The sequence below is a fragment of the Mesoplodon densirostris genome, chromosome 1, assembly GCF_025265405.1.
Source record: "Mesoplodon densirostris isolate mMesDen1 chromosome 1, mMesDen1 primary haplotype, whole genome shotgun sequence".
Lineage (NCBI taxonomy): Eukaryota > Metazoa > Chordata > Mammalia > Artiodactyla > Ziphiidae > Mesoplodon > Mesoplodon densirostris.
In genome coordinates, this window is record NC_082661.1 from 167,616,843 (window position 1) to 167,625,584 (window position 8,742).

The following is an 8,742-nucleotide window of genomic DNA, read 5'->3' on the forward strand; positions in this document are numbered from 1 at the left end:
ATCTATCAGAATGCCCAAAATAATTTTTTTAAAAAGTGACAACACCAAACACTGACACGGATGTGGAGAAACTAATTCATACATTGCTTCTGGGAATGTAAAAAGTACAGCTAGTTTGGAAAACAGTTTGACAGTTTCTTATAAAACTAAACACCTAACTACCATATGACCCAGCAAGTGCATTGCTACACATTTATCCTAGAAAAATGGAATCTTTGCTTACACAAACACCTGTGCATGAATGTTTTTAGCAGCTTCATTTGTAATAGCCCCAAACTGGAAACAATTCAGATGTCTGATGTCCTTCAATAGGTGAATAGTTAAACAAACTGTTATACACACATATCATAGACTGCTACTACTCAGCAATAAAAAGGAACAAAATATTGATTCACACAACAATGGGGATGAATCTCTAAAGAATTATGCCGAGTTTAAAAAAAGCCAATTCCCCAAATTTCCATACTGTATGATTCTACTTATATAACATTCTTGATATGACAGAATTATAGAAATGGAAGATAGATTAGTGGTCGCCAACAGTTAAGGAGAGGGTAGGGGCAAGAGGGAAATGGATTAGGTTATAAAAGGATAAACTGAGGGATCCTTGTGAGATGGAAATGTCCTGTATTTTGACTATAAATTTCAGTATCCTGGTTATTGTATTGTACCATAGTTTTGCAAGATGTTATTATTGGGGGAACTGGATAATGTGTAATGACATCTTTATATTATTTTTTACAACTGCATGTAAATCGACAATTATAATAAAAATATATTTAATAAAAGAACAGCAGACTGGCTATATGGTTCTTTAACTCAAGAAAAATTATATAAACAAAAATTTCACAGCCCTGTAATTAAGTTAAGAGAGCCATTTAGAGAGGAATTGGACCTTTCTGGTATTTCCCAGATCCTTTCTTTTTTAAAATTATGATAAAAAATATATATCATAAAATTTGTTATTTGAACCATCCTTAAGTGTATAGTCCAGTAGCATTAAATTCATTCACATTGTTATGCAACCATCACCAACATCCATCTTCAGAACTTTTTCATCATCCCAAACAGAAACTTCATACCCACTAAACAATAACTCTCCTTTCTCCAAAATATGAGTTGCTTCAAGAATTTTCATGTCGTCTTTGTGTAAGGGCCATACTTATCTCTGTATTGTTCCAATTTTAATGTATGTATTGCCAAGTGAGCACCTAAATCGCCTTTTGGGTGGTTATTTTTTCCACCTATATTTCATAGCATCTGGATGATAACACAAAGACATCATTCCTGGTAGCCCTATGATTTGCTTAACATGTCAGAGTTAACAGAATCAATTGTTCGATCTGATTCTTTTGCCTTAAGACAATCTCACAGATATTTTGAGGGTTATGTTTGTAAGTAAATTGATTCAATTTCGAACCATCCACTTCCTCTCTCCACTTTTCTTGTTGCCTGCTCTGTTAAACATACTGTTGGATAACTAGGGTGCTCATTTTACTTCACCTAAAGTTCTGTGTGCCTGTGGATTATATGGACCTGGAGAAATTCTGAGGGAAGGAATATTTTTTCAGAATTCAAGAAATCAGCTATTTCAATAAATTATTCTTGGTAATCTTTGTTTCTCTCTCTTCTTAAAAGTATGCAGGATTATGAGCCTTCTGTTTTTAAAGCTTTCTCCTATGTATAAGTACCTTGAATTCTGGAAATATTTAGTAGAATGTATTCTATTTAATTTCTTCAATTCAGTTGGGATATACTTTGTAAAACTGGTGTCAGAAATTACAGTGCTCTTCTCTGTTATTGAAGTGTTTTGAGTGTATGAGGCTTTCCCTTAGTGTGGAAATTGGTCACATTTCATTTTCTAGACTATTTTTATTTATTTATTTATTTATTTATTTATCTAATTGGCTTTTAAAAAAATCTTTATTGGAGTATAATTGTTTTACAATGTTGTGTTAGTTTCTGTTGTATAACAAAGTGAATCAGCTATACATACACATACATCCCCATATCTCTTCCCTCTCATGTCTCCCTCCCACCGTCGCTATCCCACCCCTCTAGCTGGACACAAAGCACTGAGATGATCTCTCTGTGTTATGCATCTGCTTCCCACTAGCTATCTTAAATAGACTATTTTTAGAAGAGTTTTAGATTTATAGAAAAGTTGAGAAGATAGTACAAAGTATTCTCATATATCTTGCAGTCAGTTTCCTTTATATTAGTATGATATTAATTATAATTAATCAGGCAATATTGATACATTATTATTAACTAAAATTCATAGTTTATTCAGATCTCCTTAGTTTTTACCTTTTCTATTTCAGGATCGCGTCCAGGACACCACACTACCTTTTGTTGCTATGTTCCCTTTGGCTCCGCTTGGCTGTGGAGTTTCTCAGACTTTCCTTGTTTTTGATTTTCTTGACGGTTTTGAGGATTGCTGGGTAGGTGTTTATAGGACATCCCTCAGTTAGACTTTATACAATATCTTTCTCATGAACACAGCAATCAAGTGCCATTTTCATCTGCTCAGTGTGTGAGTTAGATAAAGGATATGGTTGGGGTGACAGCTCAGGATTGCTTGGTTTACATATTAAATGCATGTTTTCAAATAAGTTGTTTGCTATCTCTAGGAATTAGCTAATTTGGGGAGAGGCAATATCTCTCTGAGTTCACAAGGCCCCAAGATGTCAAAGTATCATAGAATACAGAAAATAAAAAACATGATTTTTATACAACTTATTATTCTACTGTTTCCATGATTGTACTTTTTCCAGAATGTCATATAATTGGAATCATACAATATGTAGATTTTTCAGATTGATTTCTTTCCTTTAGCAAGATGTATTTAAAATTCCTTCATATCTTGATAGCTCATATATGTTAAAGTGGTGAATAACATTCTATTGTATGAATATACCACTATTTGTTCATCCATAAACCTTCTGAGGGACATCATCCTTCCAGCTGCTTCCAGTTTTTGACAGTTATGAATAAAGATGCTATAAACATTCATGTGCAGATCTTTGTGTGGACATATGTTTTCAAGTCAATTGGAAAAAAATATCCTGGAGTACAATTCGTGGATCATATGTTAAGATTATATTTAGCTTTGTAAAAAACTGCCCAAATAACTTCCAAAATGGGGTACCATTTTGCATCCCCACCAACAATGAATGAAAATTTCAGTGGTTCCACATCCTCACTAGCATTTTGTATTTTCAGCTTTTTGAATTTTAGCCATTCCAGTAAGTATCTAGTGGTATCTCATTGTTGTTTTGATTTGCAATTACCTAATAACAACTGATGTTGAGAATTTTTTCATATGCTTATTTTTCAGCTGTATATCTTCTCTGGTAAGATACCTGCTCAGATTTTTCACCTATTTCTGAATTGAGTTGTTTATTTCCTTACTGTTGAGTTTTAAGATTTTTTGGTGTATTTTAGATAAAAACCCTTAATCAGTTATGTGGTTTGCAAATATGTTCTATTAGTATGTGGCTTGTCTTTTGTTTCCCTTAAAGGTGTCATTAATAGAGTAGAAGTTTTTCAGTATTTAATTTTAATAAAGTTGAATATATAAGTTTGCTCTTTTATAAATTTTACTTTAGTTGTATCTAAAAACTCATTGTTAAACCCAGATAGATTTTCTCCTACGTTTTCTTTTAGAAGTTTTATTTTAAAGTCTATGATTTTAAAGTATATGATCTATGAAAAATTAATTTTAGTTAATTTTTGTGAAACAAGTAAGATGATAATGATGATTATTTTACAAATAGATGTCTAATTGTTCTAGCACTATTTGTTATAAAGACTATCCTTTCTCCGTTGAGTTGCCTTTGCTCCTTTGTCCAAGGTCAGTTGACTATACTGTTTTGGATCTATTTCTGGGCTCTCTCTTTTGTTCCATTGATACATGTGTCTATTCATTTACCAGTATTACACTGTCTTGATTACCGTAGCATTTTAAAAAATAGACAGTTCAGAGGGCCCCAGCTTTGGTCATTTAAATTTGTCAGGAAGAAGACTAGAGGACTGAGATTTTTATTTTCCAATTAAGCCACTAGTATACCTGCAGTGAGTATATCCATCAATCATATCCCTCCAATGCCTACATTCTCCAGCCAAAATTTTAACAAGATGGTGTGGCAGAGTTTCTAGGTATACAGAATGTCAAGTATTTTATTAACTTAGAAAAAAATAGTTTTAATATATAAAATTGAAAAGGTTGGTATTCCAGAGTACATAAAGAACTCCTATAAATCAATACGAAAATTATAAATAAGTTTTAAAAGTAGATGAGGGATACGAATGGGCAATTCACAGAAGAAATTAAAATAGCCAACCAAAAAAAAAAAAAAAAAAAGAAAGAAAATATTCTTTCCTAACTCCTCAGGGATCAAGTGGTACAAATTAAAACAGCAATAGCATTTCACATCAATCAGATTCACAGATTCACACAAATTTAAAAGCCTGATAGGGCTTCCCTGGTGGCGCAGTGGTTGAGAGGCTGCCTGCCAATGCAGGGGACACGGTTCGTGCCCCGGTCTGGGAGGATCCCACATGCCATGGAGCGGCTGGGCCCGTGAGCCATGGCCGCTGAGCCTGCATGTCCAGAGCCTGTGCTCCGCAACGGGAGAGGCCACAACAGTGAGAGGCCCGCGTACTGCAAAATAAAATAAAATAAAATAAAAGCCTGATAGTAACATGTGATAGATTATGACACAGTAGGAAATTTCATATACTGTTATTACAGGATCAATTAGCATGAACATCCTAGGGAGTATTTTGAAAATAACTAATAATATTAAATATCTGTATTTCTTATGACACAGCAGCATTTCACCTCAAAGTATGTATTTTAGAGAAATTGTTAAAAAAGCCAAAGAAAGAGATTAAAAATATAATAGATTTTTCTACTTTCTATATTCATCTCTACTGGGTGATTTTACCTAGGAAAGTCTAAGGAAAACAGTTATTCCAATCCCTTCCCTTTTCTCAATCTGAAACCCTTGTTCTAGTTTTAAATGTCTGGGCAGCCAAGCCAGAAGCAGAGTAATTGAAACAGTAAGCATCACAGCCAAAGTCACATCGAGGCAATTTTCCTGTTAACTACATTGAGGGAGAAAATGGCAAAAAACTTCAGAAGATGCTTCAGAAATTGCTCCTGTTTTCTTGTGGCACACCATCCATATCATTTGGCAAATGTATGATAGAATTTTTTATCATATTAGCACACAATCTTCATGATTGTATTAAAAACTTGTACTAAGGCACCATGGAAAATTGGAAACACCAGGTATTTTCATGCCATATTAATGCTCAAGGGACTTATGGAGACAAATTAAACTTGAATAAAAGCTTTGGGTTTATCATGTTTTGCTTCAGAGACACATTTTAAAAATTCATGGTTTAGCAAAATGCCTCTACAATGTTTGGAACCAGACATATCTGTATATTTTAACCTTTTAAAAATTTAACCTTCTTGAGATAAAATTTCGTTGTAAATAAAATGGACCTAAATGATAACCGTTTTATAGAGGTTTTGTGAGAAATATATGAAATTGTAAGTAAAGGCTTTTAGCATCATGATCGGCACAGTAAGAGCTCAATGAATGTTAATTCTCTTTTTTCCAATTTACTTAGAATAATTCCAACATACAGAGAGTTATAGGGAGTAAAACAAACAGCCATTTAAAGAATGACAGTATCTTTTCAGATTGTCTCAAATGATCTTTAAAGAAATCAATTACTACAGGCACAATTAAAACTCCCTGTGTTCTATCTCTGACTACATTCATCGGCCTTCCCTAGTAATAAATATTATCCTTATTTATTCATCATTCCCATGCATTTCTGTATGTTTTAATTATATATATTTATATAGGAATAACAAACAATAAAGTGTATAGTGTAAAATATAACCTCAATTAAATAGACTCAGGAGACCAGAAGGGGGAGCTCTCACACCCTACAACGACAGCAGAGCCCAAGGGAAGGGAAAAAGACTCCTGTCCTGGAAAGGACTTAGCCATTGAAAAACTGTGCACTCTGACTACTGTAGCCCTCCCAACTTCCTTTTCCCCTCTCCAAAGGTGTTCTTCCCTTGTCATGTGGGAACTTGCAAATGGCTCTCTATGGTTGCAGACCCCAAACTGCAATTCTTGAATAAACTTACCTTTGCTGGAGAAATAATTGGTAGTTTATTTGTTTTAGGTCAACAATAGATATAGTATTTTTAAACTTTATACAAATGACAATGTTTTATTTTTATGAATTGGGTAAATTTAAAATTTAATTCCATTTTTTCACATGTAGATAACAAATTGTCCCAGATCAATATATTAAATAGTTCATCCTCTTCTCATTGATTTGTAATGTCATCCTAATCAAATATCAAGTTTACTTGTAGGTGTGTGAGTTTGAATCCCCCCCCCGTTTTTTTTGCACATAAAGCATTTATTTTAAGGATAGGATAGAGTTACATCATAATTATAAAAAATTACTTACATAATTAACAGATTTATATTGTTTATACTTATAAATGCAGAGAACAGGGAACTGTCTACACATTGTATAAAATAAAATTAAAAATGATTGAATTCCCTTCTATTCTATCAGTCTCATCATACATCCTTGTGTGAGTACCACGTTGTCTTATTCAAAACAGCTTTATAACAAATTTGATATTCTGAAAGGTAATTTCTTTTAATTCTTTTAAATTTTGGTAGCTATTCTTAAACTTTTTATTTTCTGTAATAATTAGAATCTAGTTGTTAAGTTACACATGCACGCATTTCAGACTTTCATTGAGATAGTACTGAATTTTGGGGATATCTGGACAGATTGGACTTTATTATAATAATTCATGTACATGATATACCTTGATGCAGTCTGTCAGTGAGAAACTAAGCCAGACATTTGTTAATGGAAGCAAGATAGGTTTCACTTAGTAACTACTTAAGTAGGGAAGAGAGTCCAGTTTAAATTGAGCTCAACTTCAATCTTTGAAGAGGTTACTGGACATATTAAAGGGAGAATGAGGGAGGAGAAATGATGCGGGCTCCAGCAGAGTCAGGGAAGTTGAAAGTTATGAAGTGGGTAGGGAGGTTGGTCAATGTGATTAGACCATCTGCATTTGCTAACTGGCACATATTGAAGTTAGGCTCTTATGCTCCTGCAGAAGTTGGGAGACAGCATCTCTGTCCAGGTGTTGGCTAGAACAGTCAGTAAATTCTTTTTGCAGATTTGAGCTTTCCCAGGCAGGACCTTAAGGGGGCCTGGGTCATCCCAGGGATTTGGTTTTAAGCTGTTAGAAATTATGCTAGAGCTTGTTCAAGTCTATTAGTATGGGGGTGGACAGCATTGTTTGTGCTGAGAGTCTACAGTCTTCATAGGCCAAGGTTGAGCCCTAGATGAGAAGGGAGCTCAAAGGATCCTGAGTTTGGTCAAGTAGAGAGTCTGTCAATTCAGTTCTTTTATACTCTTTACTAATGTTTTGTGATTTTTTAAAACTCCCACATGAATCAGTCAATCATGTTCAAAATCAATAAATCAAGAAAACATGTGAGCATATCGTCTAGAATAAGTTTGTCTATTCTGTGCAGACTGAGAGACTTAAGCCAGTAGGAGGTCACCTATACAAAATAAAGTTATGTTTTTGTATATCTGAATTTTGGATGTTTAAATTCCTTCCTTGTTTTATACACACATAGATAGACAGATAGAGGAATAGATAGATAACCACTAGGTCAATAAAAAAAATGTATATTTAGGGAAAAAGTGACTGACAACCTTTTAGAAGCAGAAAAATATATGAGACAGAAATTACCTAAATCACAAGAGAAAGAATTCAGGCACAGAATTCTGAACGGGCTCCAGGATGTTGTTGACAACATATTCTCTTTTACAAAGGACCTCAAAAAAGAGATACAAGGCTTAAAAAGAGGATGAAAAATGGGAGAAAAACAAAATCCATTAGAGAGATGAAAGCCATAGTAGAAGTAACATGAATTAGAATACAATCTAAAAAGCATTTATTATAGAAAAGATCATAGATATGGATGGGAGAAGAAATATAATACATATGTAATTGACATACTTGGAAAGAGCCAAATACAATATAAAATGTAATGAGATACGTAAACTCAAAGGAAATTTCTTCTAAAATAAAGAACATTGTTGTCTGTAGAGCAAAAGGGCACATCAATCCCCAGAATATTTTGATACAGAAAAATTAGCACCAATTTATAAATATCTTAATAATATCAAATTTAAAAGTAAAAAGAAGGCTTTGTGGGCAGTCATTGAGGCAGACAGCAAACTAAGCAGAATTTGGGTCTCAGATTTTCTACATTAACACTTATTTGAGTAGACAGACAATGAATTCTGAGGAAATTCTGTGGGAAATAAAGTGTGACCTAATATTCATATCTTTAGCCCTGTTGTCAATTCAAGTATAAAGGTAACAAAGAGACAATTACAGATATTCAAGAAGTTTAGGACTGAAGCATCTGAGCTCCTACCACCAAAATCAACAAGCAATCAAGCAAACAAACAAACAAACTCTAATGAATGACAAAACCCACCTAAACAGGAAAAGAAACAAGATATAACTCAAGATACTAAAGAATAGAAGCCATGTTGAAATCACTTGTGATGGGCACTTAATCCATTTAGTTAGAAGTGTAAAATACAACAACCATGAAAAGTATACTTTTAAAAAAGAAGATACCTTGATAT

At 33.5% G+C, this 8,742-nt stretch overlaps 1 non-coding gene across 1 annotated transcript; it reads right to left on the minus strand.

The window, feature by feature from the left end:
• Positions 1–1,108: 1,108 nt before the first annotated feature.
• LOC132501536 (U6 spliceosomal RNA) lies at positions 1,109–1,211 on the minus strand. The gene has a single exon (XR_009534260.1). It is a non-coding gene; the product is annotated as a U6 spliceosomal RNA (small nuclear RNA).
• Positions 1,212–8,742: the final 7,531 nt, after the last annotated feature.